A 22736-nucleotide genomic window follows, 5' to 3' on the forward strand; every position below is an offset into this window, starting at 1 on the left:
ATACTTTCAACTATGACTGTTGAAATAACTGTTAATCTGGGAACACAATCAACTATAAATGATGGTATCCACTTTAATCAAGGTGGTTATTTCAATTTTTAATAGTGGACATTTTACCCATCCTCTCCCTTTCATATTTTAGCTTTTTAAAATGGATAATACATTTGTAGTTGGTATGAATTGATACACTTGTAAGAGAACCAATCTATTGCACCATATAACTGGAAATAATGTATGAAAATACAATATCAAAATGTTTATTATTACAGTGGTGAGCTTTGATATTAGTTATCTATTGACTTATTTATAATGCTTAGCACTTCACTAGACACAGAATATAAAAGTGGTAAAAGAAAACCATGGAGTTTACTATTACTAAATTAATAGAAATCAAATGGTCATGACAGAAGTACTTGTAAATCCATGGTATGAAAAGGAACATGAAGAGACACATGCATAATAAGAGGAATAATAGGGAGGTCCAGGAAGGATATGGAAAGAATAGCCCTTCAGCTGAGTTTTTAAAGGATAAGTTGGTGTTATTATGGTAATAGAGGTATAAGGGAAAACATTACACAAAGAGGGCATATCAAGTGAAAAACAGTTCTGTGATAGAAAAGATTATAGCAACTACTTTAAATTTGTAATAGGACACTGTGGCTTGAGTGGGCAAAGGTAGGAAGTCATGACCCATGAAGAGGCAGGGATGGTAGCAGAAACCAGACTGCAGAGATTTTAGTAGATGATGTCAGAGAATTTGGTTATTAGGTGGGAGAATGCACGTGAGAAATGAAGGCGAAAGAGCCCCTTATAAAACCATCAGATCTTGTAAGAACTCACTCACTATCATGAGAACAGCATGGGGGAAACCACTCCTAAGATCCAATCACCTCCCACCTGGTCCTCACTTGACACGTGAGGCTTATGGAGATTACAAATAGAAATGAAATTTGGATGGAGACATAGAGCCAAACCATATGAATTGTCAGTGCTAATAAATCATTAAGTAATAAAAGGGCTAAAATTATATATAAATACATAGGCAGCTAGAAAAATATAGATAGAAGTGTATATTGAATTTAGCAAAAGCGAAAGAACAATGGTGATATTAGAAAAGGTATTTGCATTTGTAAGGTCAGAAAAAATCATCTTAATTATTGGCTATGAACTCAAAAAGATTAGCAAACCAAAGATTGGAAGGATCAAAGTCTGGAGAGTTGTGTGAACTGTATTTGATTTAGAAGAGAGTTCCTCTAGTATGTGTAAATACTGATTATTATAATTCAGTACAGAAATTAATAGAAGAGTCAAGAGAGTTCAGTGATAGTGAATAGAGTTAAGTCACTAGGAAGGGCAGAAGGATTTGCCTTTAAAAGCAAGACGGAAAGTGACATGCACTATGTTAAGGAAAGGGAAGAGGGAATCTATGAGCCAGGTAAATTGACAGATTTGTCAAAGGAAAAGTTTTGTCTCAAACATAACAAATGAGCATATTTTGTATCCTGTACCTTTGTAGCATAAAACAATCTTTAATAGTGGCATGTTTAAAATTAGAACTCTTATTGCTTGGTGCTCTGCCTCTCTTTTCTGTCTGATTCCATTTTATGCTTTCCTGTTAGTTGGCTGTATTGTGCACTGGTGCTGAGGTGTGAAACTTTTAAATTCTAACATCATATACAGATGTGTCTCTAACATTTGCTTTTTCTATATGCTGTTATTATTCTGATAGATGATACTGATGTCATCTTGAACCATGTTGTCAGTCTTTCCTTTCAACAACTTTTATGTATATATAAAATAGATTCTTTTTTCCCATACACACATAAACACATTCTTTTAAACTCGAGAACTAAAACAAAACTTGCTTTCTGAAAAAAAAAACTAGCCACTTATAAAAGTGAAATGTTTCATACTCGCTCTGAAATGTTATACTATTTTTCATACTTTGAAATGACAAAATTTTTGTCATGATTTTTATTCATTTTCTGCAAGTTGATTAGATTTGACAAATGTTTCTGATAAATTTGTCTATGAAATGCTATTTTTAACCAATTTTGTGATTGAAAAGTAAGGAAGACGCTATCTAATATTATTTATGAAGCATGGGTGGGAGGTCATTTACTGTGGAATATAGAGTTGATGTTTTTGAAAAGTAAAGGATATTTGAAATATCCCTGGGAAAGTGAACTGGCCAAGGAAAAGGAAAGAGATTGTGGGTTAGCATTAAGGTCAACTTGATATTGCAGATCATTCTACTACCCAAGCTTTCAAATATTGCAGTTATGCAATCCTTAATCTGTGGGAAACTTTAAAAGTCTGTATAGACTGTGAGGTATTCTTATGTCTAAATTGAAATGTTCTTACTGAGCTAGCACTATGTCTTAGTCTGTTTCTTCTTTGATAAACGGTAATATATTTCTACATGCCATCTAGTGATGGATTTTTATTTGTACCCCAAAACTAAGATTGCTAGCATTCAGATTTCTCTTCTTTAAATAAAATTGTTTAACCCTTTTTCTTCTTTGTTCATTACTTTAATCTCAGTATCAAGTTATCGCTGGGTACTTTTAATGCAAAATTAAATTACCAACCTTTCCACAAGATTTCATCTCTTTTTAAGAAATACTTGTGCTGTGTTTTCCCTCTTTCCACTGTCTGTGAACAGAAGCTTTGTAAGCAATCGTGTAAAGAAACCAAGAGAAGTGAACATCAGATAAAGTCACAATTAACTTTTTGGAGATATGACAGGCATATGGGGGACTGTTATAAAATAAGTAAAATATTTCATGATGAGGAAAACTTTAAAAAGAGAATATGCATGAATTATAAGGAGAAATAAACCTTAAAGATAAGCTAGAGAAAAAAGAAATGTTAAAGTCTACTATTACCTTTTCAACTAAAGAAAATAGAAGTATATATTTTTCTGATGTCAGTGTATATAAATATCAGAAAACAACACCAATTCAGCCATTATCTAACTTCTCACTTTATTTTCTTGTTATTATACTGGAAGGTTTCAATGAATCTTATTGTCATTATGTTCTCAATGTTGAGGCAGCTGAGGTTCCCCAAGTGAGTTTCCCAATAGGTCAGCAGATGATGAAACTCAGCTGGCATTTAAATGGCCATGGGGTCTACTACTTACCAAATCTGTGACTTCTGAGGGAGTATTCATCTACTTACCCTTGGTATCTGCCACTGAAATTAAGAATAATTTATTCTTCAAAAGAATTTTCATGAAGTAAATGACTAGTGTATGAAAATTACTGAGTCAATTTTCTGACACATAAAATGAATTAAATAAATAGCAGTTTCTTTTTCTCTTCAGCATTTCAGCTAAACATAATGAACTAACTGGGCTTTTGAGATTTATTCTTAATCATGGCAATTCAATAGTTTAACACTCTTCTGAATTCCTCTAGGAATCCTGGAAACTCAAAAAGATTTAAGCTTTACTGCCTTGAAACTTTAAAGACATACCCTTTAAAAAATTTACACCTGTTTCTCATAGAACAAATATCATGATCAAAAAATTTTAAATTTGGAAAATACTTTGAATACTGGGCAGCTCAAACTTCCATGCGATGAAATGTTTTCTAAAGATTGAAGCCAGGGTCTATTTAGATAATTCCTTGATAAGGAATTCATTTTGGCGGGCTTTGTCAGGATATTTGACATCATTAATTACTACTATTATTATTATTTCAATGTAAGCATACCGTTTGCTTAGCTACACTAAAACCAAAAACCTCTCTGCCCCTACAGTAGACAGGAGCTTAAATTTTACCACAGTTCATTTATATAGCCTCTGCTGGACTGTCTGGAATCTGCGTCATGCACTGGTGCTTCAGATAACTGGACAAAACTTAAACATACACTTTGACAGTATCTTTATCTGGGTTTTTCTAGTCTGGAATTCCACTTCTCTCATTTTATACAAACTGCAGTTTCCCCAGACCCCATTGTAGTAGGCAGAACAATGATTCTCCCCACGAAATACGTCTCTGTCCTAATGCCCAGAACCTGTATATGTTATCTTACATGGTGAGAGGAACTTCAACGATGTGATCAAGGTTATGGATCTTGAGATGGAAACATTATTCTGGATTTTCTGAGTAGGTTTAGTCTAATCATGTGAATCCTTAAAACTAGAGAACCATTTTGGCTTTGGTCAGACAGAGATGTAATAAATGATTAATACATTGCTAGTTTTGTAGGTAGAGGAAAGCGTCCATAAGCTAAGGAATGGGAATGGCCTCTAGAAATGGAAAAGGCAGGGAAATGGATCCTCCCCCAGATCTTCAAAAAAGAAACACAGCCATGCCAACACATTGATGTTAGCTCAGATAAATTGTGTCAAGTTTCCAACCTAAAGAACTGTAAGATGATTCATTTTCCTTTTTTAATCCACTAAACTTTTGGTAATTTGTTGAGGTAATAATAGAAAGCTAACACACCCAGTTTCTAGTTTTTCAAGCCAGTAGGACTGTGAATTTTCCATTGGAGTAGCTCTGGTTGGGAAGTCTAGGGCCTTCCCCAGGCTACTTAAGATGTTGTCTTCTTTCAATAGTCAGTCTTATATAAGTTCCATCTTCTTTGGTTCCTTCTATTTTTGCTCACCATTCAGTGTCTTCAGATAGTTGATTTTATAATTTATGCAGAATTTAAAGTTGTTTTATGACAGAGGGTTGGTCAAATAGGAACTGATACCTTACCAGCAGTAGTCTCCCATAATTTTGAATTTAATTCTTATAACAATTGTTGGTTCTAATTGTGCTCTTTGATACTTCACATAACTATGTCTAATCACATGGAACATGGCATAATTAAAATTTAAAGAAAATCAAGATTTCCTTGCAAAAAATCTTCTTTTCCAGGCTAAATTTTAGGTTTTTGTCATATGGTATGACTTCCATATAGTCCAACATTTAAGAAACTTTCTTGTATATATTTAAGTGGGAGAATATTCTGTGTGTGTGTGTGTGTGTGTGTGTGTCTAAAGAAAGTTTACCCAGAATACAACACAATATCTCACATGAAGTCAGATCAGTTCAGAATATAGTGTGCAATGGCTTTATCACACTGAATGTGGTGAGAACAGATCAGATTCAGTCAGGTCTTATGAAGTGTGCTTTTGATTCAAACTAAGGATAATGCATTATATTTTCCAATTTTAATTACTCTTTAGTAAATTTCTTCCTATCTTTGAATTTTTAATATAATAAGATTACAATAGCCACTATTAATTGAAAACCCATACATTGCTAGAATCTGTGTAAGGTCACATTCCTCTGTTACCTTATTTACTTGGTATAACAATTATGAAAAATTATATTGTCATATAATTTATTTTATATAATTTATATTATATTTAAAATTATATTGTCTAATTTTTAAAAGAAAACATCTACATAGAGAACACATTCAATATTCTGAATAATCAAACTTATTTTCAATCAAAATTGAATTTACTTTTAAGATAGAAATAGATAAATCACAAAATGAAAGATATTTTTTAAACAGTGAGAGTTTATTATTGTTGCAATGAGTTTGTTCAGCTCTGTGGACAAAATTCTGCTAATTTTGGTTAATAAGAAACTTTGCAATGAGTTTATTTTCATTTCAAGCATAGTAATAGGCATTATATTGCATTGGCCTGAAAGCCAAGTAGTCATATGAATTTTTTTATATCTATAGACCATGTATGTGTTTTCTCTAACAAAGAGAAACCCATGTGTCGTTGGCTCTCTTCATTGCTTCCCAAACTTGATCTGTCTCTGTCCAAAAAAAGAAGACTGGGGCCGAGCGCGGTGGCTCAGACCTGTAATCCCAGCACTTTGGGAGGCCGAGGCGGGTGGATCACGAGGTCAAGAGATTGAGACCATCCTGGTCAACATGGTGAAACCCCGTCCCTACTAAAAATACAAAAAATCAGCTGGGCATGGTGGCGCATGCCTGTAATCCCAGCTACTCAGGAGGCTGAGGCAGGAGAATTGCCTGAATCCAGGAGGCGGAGGTGAGCCGAGATCGTGCCATTGCCCTCCAGCCTGGGTAACAAGAGCGAAACTCCGTCTCAAAAAAAAAAAAAAAAAAAAAAAAAAAAAAAAGAAGACTGGGCCCTTGGCTAAGCCATCTCACTCAGAGTAGCTCTTCAGAGAGAACGGGGAAAAATCCATTTGCTTTTTTAAGGAAAAACTGTGATCTAAGCCCTGATCTGGCTTCACAGGAGCTTGGAGAAGGAGTTTCAAGCTGCAGCCAGGCAGGTACTTGATAGACTTCGCATTACTGGATCAACAATTTTTTCTCCCCTGTCGCACCTGTATTTGTAAACTGTACAGCCTGGTTACTGACAATGCCAAAGATGAACAATAAGCAGAGATTAGAGAAAGAGATGAAAAGACTCTGTGTTGGAAGAGGAAACAATCAGTTCTTCATTATTCTATCAGAGCTTCTGCTTTGTGAGTGATAGATCACTGTCAATCACCAAGAAAGTAGGATGAGAGGAACACAAAAAATCTCATTTAAATTCTGTGTTCAGAGTGTTACAGGGATTCACAATCAGCAAGAGGTGAAGAGTTTTCCTGTCACAGCTGCTAAAATACTTGCCTCTCTGGTTGATTTAAGATTATGTTAAATGATATGTATGTACACCAGTAAACTCTTCTTTGTTTATAAAGTGTATTGTTATTCCAACCAGAGTAAATATAAGCCTCACTTACTGATGAGACAAATTGTACCAAATTATTTCAAGAAAGCTAAGATCTTTTCTTTTAACAAAATTTTCTTTCCTCTAACTGCCAGAACCTAAGGAATTAAAATTCAGTAATAAACAAAGGACCAATATAGACATTTTTCAAACGAAGACATACAAATGAGCAGCAGGTATATGGAAAAATGCTCAACATCACGAATCATCAGAGAAATGTAAATGTAAAAATCACAAGAAAATATCACCTGATTCCTATTAGAATAACTATTACAAAAAGATAACAAGTGTTGGTGAGAATGTGTAAAAAAAAAAAGAGAAGGTTTGTACACTGCTGAACGTGAATGTAAATTGGTACAGCTCTTAGAGAAAATGGTGTGGAGATTTCTCAGAAAATTAAAAATAGAACTGCCATACAATCTAGTAATCCCACTACTGGTTATATATACAAAGGAAGTGAAATAACTATGTCAAAGAGTTATCTGTACTACCATGTTTATTTCAGTATTACTCACAATAACCAAAATATGGAATTTACTTGAGTGTTCATTAAAAAGGAATGAATAAAAAATATTGTTTTATATATATATATATATATATTTAATATTCAGCCTTGAAACAGAAGAAAATCCTGTAATTTGTGACAACATGGATGAACCTGAATGACATATGTTAAGAGAAATAAGACAGGAACAAGAAGACAAATGCCACGTGATCTCATTTATATGGGAAAATTTAAAAAGTCAAACTCACAGAAGCAGAGAATAGAATAGTGGTTGCCTGAAGCTGAGGGTGGGGGAATTGGGAATATGTTGGTGAAGGGATACAAAATTTTAGTTAGATAGGAGAAACAAGTTCAAGAAATTTATCAAACCTATCATACATCATAGTGATTATAGTTTATAACAACATATTGTATAGATGAAAATTGAAAAAAAAAATCCTTTGAGAGTTCAGAGGAGGAGATATCACACTGCGATGACTTGTGATATCCATGGTCTCACTGTTGGGCAGCATTTCTCACAGTAAAGAAGCTTTGGTGTCACTTATTGAAAACAAAAGCAAAAGCCCCCTGTTTTGTTTCTTGGAGAATATTTAAGTAATAAAATAAAGTTTTGACATTTTCTATTACAACATAAAAATGAAAGATTGACCAGAGTTCAGGCTTTGTCAAAATCATTCTTCTTAAACAGAAAGGACCCACTAATTCTAAAAAAAAGAAAAAATTGTGAAATTTTATCTTGGATTTAAATTTCTAAATTTTTCATATTATTTTTATTCCAAGAACACAGATGAAATCACCTGAAGTTCAGAGTCATCATGTTAGAAACCAAGAAGAAAAGTTGAATTATAGGCAGTTTTTCAAAGAATCTGATATTTGCCTTCTGCTCTGTAAATCTCTGCAAACATTGTTCTTTATGGCCGCTTCCAAAAAGAAGTTTCGAGATGGGACAAGTCTTAGAGCCAGAACACATAGACATGGTCCTCTATCTTTTACTAAAGACTTTGGCCAATCTTGGAGCTATATTACTGAATATAATTAAAATTTCCTCTGGCTTTTCAACTCCATGAATGCATGGACAGCATTTGAATTGCTTCTTCCATAGATTTTTATGGCAAATGAAAATGACAGGAGTGGACCCTTCAGCTAATTGACACAATGCTGAGAAAAATTTAATCATATACTTCCATTAATGTAATATGATTATAAATACAGCTAGCATAGTTCCTAGTACATAGTAAGTATCCAATCAATGTGACTTCTTTTTTTTTCCTACTTTGAACATGAATGATCTAAGAACTAACTCACTTATGAGAACTGATATCTGCTAATCTCTCTCTGTTTCTCAAGATAGTTTGGGTCTTCTTCCTGCCTTGAGAAATAACGTGTTACCTTTCTCAATGTTGTTTTTGATGTGTGTGTAAGATGCATAGAATGAATTTTACTGTGAATATATGGTTGACACTTGGACAATGAGTGGCTTGGGGACCAGCACCATGTGCAGTCAAAAATCTGAGTAAAATGTTTGCCTCCCAGTAAAATTAACTACTAATAGCCTAGTGTTAATCAGAAGCCTTACTGATGACACAAACAGTTAAATAGCACATTTTCTCTTTAAGCTAGAGCAAAGAGAATGTCATTTAGAAAATCAGGAGGAAGAGAAAACATATTTACTACTAAGTGGAAGGGGATCATCATAGAGGTCTTCATCCTTGTTGTCTTCATGTTAGTAGGCTAAGAAAGAAGAGGGGTCCTGCTATCTCAGGGGTGTCAGAGGAGGAAGAAAGTCCATGTACAAGTGAACCACACAGTTCAAACCCAGGTTGCTCAAAGGTCAACTATATTCTTAAATAGGTGTTTTAATGAAAAAAATATATCTGTCTTTCATATACATCCCAGAAAAGCTCATTTGAATGTAAACTGATGTTTTAAGTTAAAAATGTTTTATTTCTTTTTTCCATTTGTTGTAATTATATCAAGAAGAAGACTACATCTGATGCTTAGCTCCAACCATCTCAGAAATATCACCAATCCCCTAAATTTCATAGAAAATTAAGACAATGTAAGTCATACGCCAAAGTCTTCTGTGTCTTTCTGTTATTTTGTAATGAGCCCTAGTTCTGAGCATGGAGCACATGGAAAGAAGATAAACCAGGCTACTGAAGAGCTCATCACATCTGTTCAAATGTGCTCTGGCTAGTATCTCATCACTATTGTCCTCACACATGCTCATAGTCAGAATCAATAGTACTTTCATCATCTTTTGACTTATTGAAAGTTATTAGTAAAGTGCAAGAGAGATGCTTTTGTCTTTCAAGAAATAAGCTATGGACATGCTGTAAGTACCCAAAATTACATTAAGCCTCATAATATATCCTGGCCTAGTATATGAAGATTGTGACTGAGTTCATATGACATTTCTGGAATCATATTTCTGTTTCTGTGTTCTACTTCAGTATAGCTACATAGCCATTAAGTGTGAAAAACATAAAAATGTTCATTTTAATAGGAAAAGTCAGTGCTGAATACTCTACACTGTGTCTAAATGTCTGTCATTTCTTCTAAAAAACCAGTCATTCATGTCAAATAATTCTCTAAGTTCATTGATGCTCATTTTATTAAAGTTTCACTCTGGGGGAAGACAGAATGTTGAAAGGAAGAAATATAGGCAACCACAGGGAGGAAGAGAAGAAAGATCACATTTCCGTCACTCCTTGATATATCAGACTAAAAAGAAAAAAACAAGTCTGACTTCAGTATAGCTACATCACTAGGTTACAGCTAGTTTAGCTAGGCTAGCATAGCTAGGACATTTACTCTGAACTACTGAAATATCATCTTTAAGAATCAGAAGAAATGTAGAGTAAATAAAAACAGGTAATCCTTAATGAGCACTTACTATATGGAAGGTTCTCTGCTAAGCATTTTGGCTTCTGCTATGAGGCCTGAGAGAAATGGCAGCTTGCCTCAGCTTATCCTCAGTTGTCCACTAGTCCGAGTCATTGTAGTCATTAATTCATCAAAAAAACAACAACAACAACAACAAAAAAAACGATTTTCTTTTCTCTATTTTAGTTACTGTGTTTTCAGCCACATATGACAGTACCTGGCTCAAAGTAGGCACTCAAAAAATGGTAGAAATATCATCTAAAGCAGTCCAAAGCCCTTAAAGTTAGAAATTAAAAGAGAGCAAAGATGTGAATATTATTTTGAGCATTCTATGTCTCATAATACTGTTGCTTCTTGTAAGGTGATACAAGATATCATCTGTAAAATGGGTACTATGACAAATATATGAATGGATTAAATTGATCTTTTTTATTCCCATTTTTTAAATTGAAATATAATCTGAGGAAGCTCAAGTTGCTCAAGGTCACACAGATAATAAGTCTCAGAATAAGAATTTGAGCCAAAGAAATGTGGCTCCAAAATCCAGCTTCTCAACCATTAAGTCATGCTGCTTTGCTACATAGATTTATTATGAGCTTATGAACTAAATGTAAATAAGCAGATTTATAAATGTTTTATTGTTAATTAATGGTGAAAATTTGTATTTTGTGATATATACATCCAAAAATGCCTTCGTTATGATTATTTGATTCTTAAGTAAATACTTAGGAAATAAGAAAGGTGTCTCAAACAATAAGGTATCTTCCAGTTTTCAAAAGTCATTGAATTTTAAGAACATATTTGGATGTGCTTTTAATTTTCATAAAGCTATTTCAAACTCAAGCTTCTGTGCATGAAACAATGCCACAGAATCAAATTAAGATATGAAAAAGAAATAGATATTTATTAGTTATTAAAACATTTTGCCAATGTAGCTGATCATTTCTCAAACTATACTTCCATACCTACGAGGAATGACGGTGGCTGAGTCCTGAAATATGGAAGAATAAAGTTAAGTTCATCCATTTTCTCTGTTTTACTATCAGACTATTCTTTTTTTTTTTTTTTTTTTTTTTTTTTGAGACGGAGTTTCGCTCTTGTTACCCAGGCTGGAGTGCAATGGCACGATCTCGGCTCACCGCAACCTCCGCCTCCCGGGTTCAGGCAATTCTCCTGCCTCAGCCTCCTGAGTAGCTGGGATTACGGGCACGCACCACCATGCCCAGCTAATTTTTTGTAGTTTTAGTAGAGGCGGGGTTTCACCATGTTGACCAGGATGTTCTCGATCTCTTGACCTCGTGATCCACCCACCTCGGCCTCCCAAAGTGCAGACTATTCTAACTTAAGCTCAGTAAAATATTTGTTAGAGAGGAGGGAGGTGCAATCAGTTTTTACAGATTCAAAAATTATTCACATGCATAACGGTAAATCAGGTTGATCTACTGGCATTTCAAAACTTTGTCCTTATGCTCCTAACCACATAACAATTGTCAAAAATATTGAATTTACCTCTTCCTCACTGGAGGTTTCAAAAAGTCTAATGTAGGCCTGGCATGGTTTAGAACACAGGGAGAAAAGACTTGGGGAGGAAGTGATGTGTAATGGAGACAGAGGCTCACACAAAAGAGTTAATAACATAGATGATATGTTAGGTTTGCAGATGGAGGGTTTCCTTTTCTTTTGGTATATTTTAAGTAAGATCATTTAGCCCATTAAATAACAATATTTCTATTTAAAAATAATTTAGGCTCAAGTAGTAAATTTATAGTTTTCTGAGAATAAAGTTTGAAAGTACTGCACATATAATTTGCCTACCTGTGCTATTGATAGACTGTAATGAAAAGGAAAATTTGAAAACAAAAACAATAAAAGAACAGCAGCTCATTTACATAGAATCTCTGAGCTGTTCAAGTCAATTTTGTTTTGCCTTTTGGCAAATGCTTTTCATCAGCTTCAGACGTAGGATGCATTTGTATTGGCTCCAATAGCTCTCTAACAGCTGAAGCTGCAGCGTGAGTCCAAAGTCTAATAGCAACCTTAAAATAAATCACTTTTACTCCACATAATAAGGCAAAGCCATTTTACTAATGGATCACAAAGAGGGTATGAACATGATACAAATGTTAGAATAAATTGAATATGGTGAACACTATTAGTTCTGTAGACTTCACTGCTAATGGCTGTAGAAGGTGTTCAACAGATTGGATTGTCAAGCTTTTTTTTTTTTTAAATGTTCAAAATGAATGTTTTTAAGTGGCTTAATTTAAATAGTAGAAATGATAATGTTTGTGTCCCAAAAGTTCATACTAAAGAGACGTCTTATTTTTTTTGTCTTCCATATTTTCTAAGTATATTTCCAAATAGATCCTTTTATTTAGAAATCCTTATTGATTATAAAATAAAAACCCAGAAGAAACACATGTATACCCCAAAACCAATTCCAAAAGCCCAGACAATGCCTGGTGGAGTATAAATGACATTCCTTAAAATTGCTTATGTACACAGACATAAAAGTGCACTTAGTAGATGTATTTACAGCTTTTACAACAGTCTAATTAAACAGCACATCCATCATATATACTGTCTGCATCGCTAAGAATTGTATAAATCACTTCGAAGCAAAGAAAGCAGTGAGTTGCTTCTTCCCACCTGCTGTTACTGACTGTAAACAAGCAACAGCTACAGGGAGAAAACAATCTTTCATACCAGAAAGTGATAAATGATATGATTTCCTGTTCTCAGTACTTCTTGGCTCAGACGAACAAAAATCTATATGCACATTGTAATTATTGCACATTATTTACTTGGAAATGAAATTTATCATGTGATGTGAATCAACATCATTATTTTTCTATTTAGACAAAAGAGAAACATAATTTTTCCCAATATGATAAAGTAGTGACTATGTGAAAGGGGTGTGCATGTCAAACAAACTAAATTAATTTCAAATGATAACTTCCATCACAGGCACGATTGACTCTTTCTTTATGGCACAATTTTTCTATAATTTAAATGAAAGGAAAAGAGAGTTTAGCCTTCACATTTTTAAACCAACACAGTCTCAGCTTTTATTTTGAGCTTACTCAAACATTGGAAATTTGAAAAGAAGTGACTTATTATGAAGAAGAACTAACATGTTGATAAGTGACTTCAGATAATTACTGAGAACACTTTAAATCAGTCTTATGAGCTCACCATAACGTTACCAAGTTGCACACTCCTAAGGTGTCCAGTTGTCTAGAAGTTAAGGGGAGAAAGGCAAAGGATTAGTGAAGAGTAAAGAATGGCACAAATGTTACTTTCTTAGAGAAATTTAAAAAACTGTCAGCATTTTAGGGACTTACTGAAAAGTAGAAAGGGAGAAGTTAGGGGTTTTCTTACTTATTGAAAATAAAATTTGATTCCTTCCTTTTTCCAATGAGACAAAGAATAAAACTTGGTCTTTCAAATTGGCAACATAGTGAAAAGTATCAATGGGAAGGACAAGCATTGAAAGGTCACCATTTCTTACTCCATGGAAAAGCATCCCTTGGCAACCTCACGGGAAGGAAAAGCGCACCTTTCTGCTCACTACTTCTGACTTTTCACTGAATTTATCCACTTTACTAAAATCCTGGAAGTATTATGAGCAAAACACAGCTTTATAAATTACTTACGATGACCCAAAGAGATGATTTCACAATGCTTTCCTCTGGGTGAATATCTGAAAAGAAATCAGCTCAGGGTCAGAAGAGGCAACACCTGTGTGGCGACTATTTCCATAGTTTCACCAAACTTCCTGAGGACCACTTGGTGGCTCCATCAAGGTGTGCTCATGGAAGGAAAGCCCGGGCAGTGGTGGAAAAGCCATGTGAAAGGTGCTAGGATTCCACCAATTGGTTTTGTTTATTTCTTTGTTTTCTGCCCCTGGGAGCTGAAGAGATGGAAAGATGTAGGGAAGGAAAGAATGGTTAAGAATTATTGAGTTCTGCAAATTCATTCACTTCAATTCTTTAAATTATTTCTGACTCAGACGAGAGGTCAGTAATTTTTTGTCTTTGCTTTTTCTACCCTGTATTATTCAGTTGGAGCCAAGTGCCAGAGGCTTAGTCGAACAAGGAGGAAGCAATTCCATGGAAATTTGACAATCCTTGCCACATATATACATGCTCTTCAGATAGGGACATACATTCATGCTTCACATTTTGAAACACCAATTTTTACAAACGCTTTTATGATTAAAGGTGTGTTTCACAGAGACATATGCTTAATTCAAATCAGGAGGAAAATTGATTTGTTAAGAATAATTTCTGATCTTAGATTCTTTAGTCAAGTTCTGTCACACCATGGCAGATTGCCAGCTATTTTTAAAAATTCCACTCAGCCCTATTATGATAGATCTCTGCACTCCTGAAAATCTAGGATATTATCCATATTTGTGTTTACTATGTAAATGTAAAACTTCAGGCACATAATTTAGAGGTTATTCTTGAAAATGTAGTATATTTGAGTTATTAGCAATAAAATACTAAGAGGTACTCCTGGTAAGAGCAATCTGAAGAGGTTGCCAATTTGGTTAATCGCTCACAGAAGAAATCAAATATAAAATCGGGAAAAATTAATCAGAAACATTTCAGGTACACTGGAAATTAACCACAATTAGAAAACAAATTGAGGCATGTTTATCCTGGAAAAACTGGAGTTGGTGGTCTTCTTGCTGGAGAGACCAGCTCCATCCTCCCACCCTATTTACATGTGTACACTGTTAGTTGCATCAAATTGGATCTGGCTGGGAAAAAAAAAGGAAAAAAAAACAAAAAACAAAACAGCAGCTTTGGTGCCAAACAGAGAAAATTCAATCCAGAACTAGATATGTAAAAACCTACAGCTTTGCTAACTACAAGTGGCAGATTTTGACACAGTCAGGAAAAATTGAGTTTGTGGTCCTGGTTCAGGGCAAGAAACAGCCCAGCCAGAAATTTAACAGGGATATTCTGAAAACTGAGGAAACCATGGATAGAAGGAGCGAGGTGAGTTCTCCACAGTCCCTAGGCTGACCAAAACTATGCTTGTGTGAGAGAGACAAGGGATTCCTGCAAATCACGAGCTCCAAAGGAGATTCCAGAACAGGCCACAGCATCACGTGTTCCAGCCTGCATCCTCTCCAATTAACAGATAAAAGCTTTGTGGGCTTGTGGTGCTTGAGCATAACCTCCATCCACAGTGGCAACCAATGACTAAACTATGCAGACTGAAAACTCGAATAATAATAAGTAACAGAAACATCAGTGGTGGTACACTGAGGGAGAAAAAGAAAACAGAATTCAGACTTGTTGACATATCATCTAAATGTCCAGCTTTCATAATAAAACGATAGCAGATATGCAAAGAAAGAGGAAATTCTTACTGGTATTAAGGGTGAAATACAGTCAATTTAACCTGACTTAAATGGACCTTGAAGTTGGATTTAGCAGACAAAGGTTTTAAAGCAGCTATTACGAGCATAGTAAAAGATTATGTAAAAGGAAAGAAATGATAAAGATCAGAGCAGAAGTCAATGAAGTAAAACAACAATAAAATTAATGAAACCAAAGTTGATTTTGTGAAAAGATTATCAAAATTGATAAATTAACTACACAGACTAAGGAAAAAAGAGAAAGCAATAATTATAAAAACAAAAAATGGAGGAGAACATTTTGTTTAATCCTCATAGTAACTCTTTGAAGTAAGTGCATTATTGTTCCTGTTATACATAATAACAACTGAGTTTTCTAACTATGCAATAAATTACCAAACTAATGCATTTGAAAAAAATACAGGACAACTATCATATGTTGGTTACTCTTCGAAGCACTAGAAATAGAGTGGTGAATGAAAAAGACAAAACTTTCTGTTCTCTTCTCAAATAACTTACCTTCTAGTCAGGGAAACGAGAAAAAAAAAGTAATAGCATTCTCTCTCTCTCTCTCTCTCTCTCTCTTTCTCTGTCTCTCTCTCTCTCTTACACACACACACACACACACACACACACACACACACTAGGTTAGAATGTAATAAGTAACATAAAAATAAATGAAGAAGAAGCAATAGAATAAGTGACATAAAAATAAATAAAGTAGAAGCAATAGATACCAGAGGGTTGAATGGGGAATGCTATGTAATTTCAGATAAAGTGGTCAGGAGAAACTCTGCTGAGACAATAACATTTAAACAAAGACTTGAAGGAAGTGAGCATGTGATTCATGATCATATTAGGAGAAATCAGTTTCCAGCAGGACAAAAAACAAACTGAATTTGTTCCTGGAAATTTCTAAGAGAGGAAAAAAGAACAAAGAAATGGAGTACATCCATGGAAAATAAGAGAAAGAAGAGATTCATGTTAAAAAGTTATGGGAGAAAATTGATGATGTAGAGCCTCACCTTATAATCTAGTGGAAGGTTTTAAGGAGATCTAAAATACAATATGACTTATGTTTTAATCTAATGGTACTGAAATGTCTGTTGAATAGGTTGAAGAATACAGAAACAGAGGTGATTGTGTGTCAAGAAAGTAAGTTAAGAGACCATCTAGAGGGCTTTCCCAACAATCCAGGTGAGAGAGAAAAGTGGCTTGAACCAGGATGGTAAGTTGGTAGTGATGAGAAGTGACAGGATACTGTATGATCATTTTATGGTAGAGACAAAGGATTTTTTCATGAATTGGATATGGGGTGTAAGACAAAAGAAGAAGTCAAGAAATGCACTAAAGATTTTGGTCTGAGGAATTAGTTTTATAGAATTGTCAAACATTGAGCAAGATTCTTTTTTTTTTTTTTTGAGATGAATTCTCACTCTTGTCACCCAGGCTGGAGTGCAGTGGCACGATCTTGGCTCACTGCAACCTCCACCTCCCAGGTTCAGGCAATTCTCCTGCCTCAGCCTCCTGAGTAGCTGTGATTACAGACATATGCCACCACGTCCAGCTAATTTTTTTTTTTTCTTTTTAGTAGAGTCGAAGTTTCACCATGTTGGTCAGGCTGGTCTCAAACTCCTGACCTCGTGGTCCACCCGCCTTGGCCTCCCAAAGTGCTAGGATTACAGGCATGATAAGCAAGATTCTTAGAAGACCAAACTTGGAGTGGAAAAGCAGGAATATGGTTTTGGAAATATGATGTTTGGATCTCTAGTCGACATATAAATGGAAATAAGCAGATATTTGGACATACAAATCTATAGGAGAGAGTTCTAAATATATAAATTTAGTAGTTGTCAGCATGATGATGATATTTGAAGCCATTTGACTTTAAGCCAGCCATTTGTCTTTATAAATCTGATTATAAAGACAACGTTAAAAGATAGAACTCTATCTCATCCTAACCAGAGAAACAGATAAGGAATGATCAACAAAACAAACTCAGAAGCCATGGCTACAGAGGTATGAGGAAAACCAAGATTTGGTGTCTTGAAAGACAAGTGTATTGGATATCTACAGGCATATAACAAACTGTTGTAAAGCGTGTTGGCTTAAAAGCAAACCATTGTTTGCTTATTGTTCATGGTTCTGTGGGTTGACGTGTTAGGTTGGGCTCTGCAAGTGTGGCTTGTTTCTACTGCACGTAAAATCACCTGGGCTCCTCTATACCTCTAGACCTCATCTGGTAACAGTGGCATGGCCGAGGCCTCTGCTCACAAGGTCTCCTGACCGTCTGGAGGTCAACTTTGGATTATTTCCACGGAGGAAGGTTTCCAGTACAGAGAGCCCAAACTCTGCAATATTCCTTGAGGTTCAGGCTAGAGCTACACAAGTCATTTCTATCGTATGCTCTTGGTCAAAGTTGGCAACAAGTACAGTTCAGAAAAAGGACACTGGGAATTAAAACTGTTTTGCAAAAAGCTATAAAAAATGTCTGACAATTCTTAGCAATCTGCCCTATTTAGTGAAGAGAGTGTTTCAACAAAAGGAAATGGGAAACTGTCTACCGTTATATCAGGTAAAATGAAGGTCAAAAGTGCACTTTTCATTAATACAATAAAAGCTCAACCAAATTGTTTATAAAGAGAATGAGATCATGAGGAATATAAAGGGACCATGTTTAATTGTTTTTTGTGTGGGAGTTATGAATATCACATGAGAAGTTTCACAGTTTGAAAAAATTTGATGCATGGTCATGGGCTTTTAATGATATATTTAAGAAAAAACAGTGACCTTATTCACATTTTTATAGGATTTTAGTTTTCAGCCCTGACAGCTTCCTTTGTTAATTCAACCAGGTAGCAATTTGCTACAGTTTTTAAGTGGAAGAATGTTATTGAGAACTATATTTTTAAATAAGTCAAGGGTTACACCATGACAACTAATGTTTTATTCTCCAAAATGTAAAGCTTACTGGCAATTTAAAAAAAATAAGTGTTTGATCCAATATAAATGTATTTTTAAAAGGCTTATAATTTTTTTTTCCATTTATTTATTTTATTGCATTTTAGGTTTTGGGGTACATGTGAAGAACATGCAAAATTGTTGCATAGGAACACACATGACAGTGTGATTTGCTGCCTTCCTCCCCATCACCTACATCTGGCATTTGTCCCCTTGCTATCTCTCCCCAGCTTCCCACCCCCCACCTTCCCTCCCCTATTTCCCCCCAACTGACCCCAGTGTGTAGTGCTCCCTTCCCTGTGTCCATGTGTTCTCATTGTTCAACACCCGCCTATGAGTGTGAACATGCGGTGTTTGATCTTCTGCTCTCCTGTCAGTTTGCTGAGAATGATGGTTTCCAGGTTCATCCATGTCCCTACAAAAGACCCTAACTCATCGTTTTTGATGGCTGCATAATATTCCATGGTGTATATGTGCCACATTTTCCCTATCCAGTCTATCGTCGATGGGCATTTGGGTTGGTTCCAGGTCTTTGCTATTGTAAACAGTGCTGCAATGAACATTCGTGTGCACGTGTCCTTATAGTAGAATGATTTGTAATCCTTTGGATATATACCCAGCAATGGGATATAATTTTAAAGTTGAGAAAAATATTAAAGATCTGAATATATAAAATTGCATTCGATTTTTCTATTTAAAAATATACTTACATATGACCTGAAGAGTAGCAAGTTCACTTAAAAGAACGCTAAGTGATTATTTTCTCCATTAAGGTAAAAGATAAATTATTTTTAACTAACACTTTTTTTTCAGTCGAGTGAAATTTAGTATATAACAATGAGAGACTCTTAGATGGCTATTGCTACAATAAAGAAGAACAAAAATTACTTTTGGAAAAATATCTTTGTTCTTACATTTGGAATAACTAGAGACAAATAATCTCTTGTTATATGATTAAGTACCAAAGGAAGACTATTGTGTTTAAGGTATGAAAAAATAATCACAAATTTAGCACTAGATTTTTAAAATTACATACTTAATATTTCATTATATAACCAATACTTATTGAGGCCAAAAGTCTAAATTAAACAATGCAGATAAACAAAATTAAAAAAAAAATTCCCCTAGTGTCAGATAACCAGTGATAGCATTTTAAGCAAACTATTTGAAACATATTTCCATTCTAATATAAAGTATATATAATATGTATATAAAGTTAAGAAATTTAATATGTTCTGGCTGTAACAACTTGGATTTTTCATCCAAACATATATGTCCTCGATTATTCAATCATTACATTATTGGAATTAACTTTTAACTTCATTGGTACTTATAAATTATTTAAAAATCTGTTTTTGTTGATTTTTGAATTTTTTGTTTTTTGTTTTATTGTTGTAAATAATAGAAAAATATGCATCTCACATATACATGCCTTTATGTGCTATTAAAGTATCTTACAAGAATAAACTTCTATATCTGTGATATGATAATGTTCAAGTTTTCATATGTACTGCCAACTTGCTATTATGTTTACCTCCAAAACAATATAAATTTTTTTTCACTAAATGCAAGAGAACATTTGATTTTATAATTAATAAAAATTTAATCTATGCTAAGTTCATTTAAGTCCTTTGTGAGTTTAAACACATTTATTGTTTTATCTTGTTGGATATATGGATTTCTAAATCATGATATGGCAAATCATGTTCCTAGCCCATTCCTGTCTCATAGTATTAAGTTTCTCTTTTGACTCATTTTAAAAACGTAGATGAAGGACAGTATTCTGACCTGGTTGTTTGTAAATAATTTATTCTAGACTCCTCTCTGGTTTTTAGTTTGGTGACATTTTTCTAAGTGAAAGCTGTTAACAATCCTATTATTTTCCATCTTCTGTGTCATCTCCTGAACTCATCTAGGTACTCATCATCCTATCTCCTTTCAGTACACTTTGCAAGATTTGTGCATTCTACTTCCAATCATAGATTATGCTTTCTTGTTAACTTGTGTGGTCAAACCTCATCATTTACACCTCAACTTAGAAATCATCACACTATTATTTCTAAAGTGGAGAATTCTGCAGCAACATAATGATCTGTCTTTGACTCTTCCTTTTTTTTCTTTATAGAGTTCATTTTAATTCATAATTTCATTTTTAAGAGAAAATTAGCTATATATGTTGAATATTAACTCTGTAAAGGCGAGATTATATCTGTGTCATTCATTGTCAGATGCCAAGAGTTTTACAGTTTAGCTATATCATATATGTTTAACCAATTTATTAAATGTATGAAAATGTTCCTAACTAAAAAGCTACTTGTATATCCCATTACATTAAAATCTAGTGATATTATAGTTTTATTTTTATATTTAATTCATTAAGCTACTTTTATTTTGCTAAAGTAGTAAGTAGGAATATGACTTTTGTGGTCAAAATTTAAGATAGATATCACATAATATGTTTATGTATTTATTTTCTTATTGACTTAAAATGTCAACATGATTCAATACCAATGTTTTCCCCAAAACTGGTACCATTTCTGGAATTTTAAATTGTGTCTCACTGTTCTGCTCCATGGGCAGTGACTCTTATCAAGATAAAGACTGGGAAATCATAACTAGGAGATATTGAAAAGAATTATATTTATGGAACACTCAAATAGGATGAGACTATAGTCGCATAAATATTTTAAGCAAATGATCACCAAATGGCATCCAGAAAGTAGAACGTCATTATCAGTCACCTAGGTAAGCCTAATGCATATTAGTTAACTTCTACTCTTAACTGCCTGTATGGTTTGGGTGTATCCCCACCCCAAATCTCTTCTTAAATTGTAGCTCCCACAAATGTGGGAGGGACCTGGTGAGAGGTAATTGAATCATGGGAGCTGGTCTTTCCCGTCCCGTTCTCATGATACTGAATAAACCTCATGTGATCTGATGGTTTTGCATGTGGGAGTTTCCCTGCACAAGTTTTCTCTCTTGTCTTTCACCTTCCTCCATGATTGTGAGGCTTCCCAAGCTATACAGAACTGTGAGTCCATTAAACCTCTCTTTGTTTACAAATTACCCAGTCTTGAGGATGTCTTTATCAGCAGCATGAAAACATACTAATACACCAACCTGTGCTTGCTTAATAAACTCTTGACAGTGATCATGGTTTTGGGAATGGATGCTCTGCATAGAGTTGCCACCATCATCATCACTAGCCTAAAAAAATCCAAGACATAAAAGGAAATCCTGAGAAAGTTAATTTTCCTAGGGTACTCTGGGCACCAAATCTTAAACAGTGGCAAGCAGGCAAAGACATGTTTTTATCCAATCATCTTATAATTGGCCAGCTAATATAGTTCTGAACACCTTCATCGGAGTATGTCTTAAAGTTGTTGGCTACCGTTTTTGCCCCATGTTCGACCACAAGCACCATGCTAAGTGAGCTATTTTTAGGAACACCTCCTTAGACTGAAGCAGTATCTATCACAACAAAAGTGCTCATTAAATCTTAGCTATTAGCATTTTAAAACTATTATTAGTCTTATGAATAAAGAAATCTATATTGTAAAATCTCAGCATTAAAAATATTTTTGTTGGAAAATATAATTACTTCAAATGTTAAACAAATCAACTATTTTCTGCAGTATATACATATAAATATATATATATATATATATATATATATATATAATTTAATAAGCCCTTGACCCTAAATATTCTACTAGACACTAGTCACCAACATCACTTATGAGAGCTGTGAGGAAACAATTGTTCTTTGTTCATCATAATGGTAAGTGTTTGTTCAACATGATTTTTGCATGTTGAACATGAAGAGGTCAGCCAAGAGACAATTAGTAAAGTAAATGCTCATTTCAGAGCAGCAACTGTGCATTTATTTAATAATTTACAGATTATTTTCCTCTCTTTAAGTATGCTATTACTTCATTAACAGATAACAGAAGGAATTTGGAGACTTTCATCTTTAGTTTTTAGCATAAATAAGCTTCCATTAGGCCATAATTGTAAAAGCAACTCTGCTTTACATTATCTATTGATATTTTGTGCAATGCATTTTGCAATACCTGAGCTCATTATTTTTGATACACCTGGGCCTGGACTTAAGCTCAAATTACAGAGTGCAGAAGAAATATTATGACCTTGAAATCATGGAAAAAATCTACACAAACTGAGACAGAGAAGGAAAATAATTGAATGAATTGATCATGAATTACCTATGGAATAACACACAATGTTCTAACAGTGTGTGATTGGAGTCTCAGATGGAGAGGATAGAGAGAATGATGGAGAAATCA

The sequence above is a fragment of the Sapajus apella genome, unplaced genomic scaffold (genome assembly GCF_009761245.1).
Source record: "Sapajus apella isolate SASKATOON/1434 unplaced genomic scaffold, GSC_monkey_1.0 scaffold39, whole genome shotgun sequence".
Lineage (NCBI taxonomy): Eukaryota > Metazoa > Chordata > Mammalia > Primates > Cebidae > Sapajus > Sapajus apella.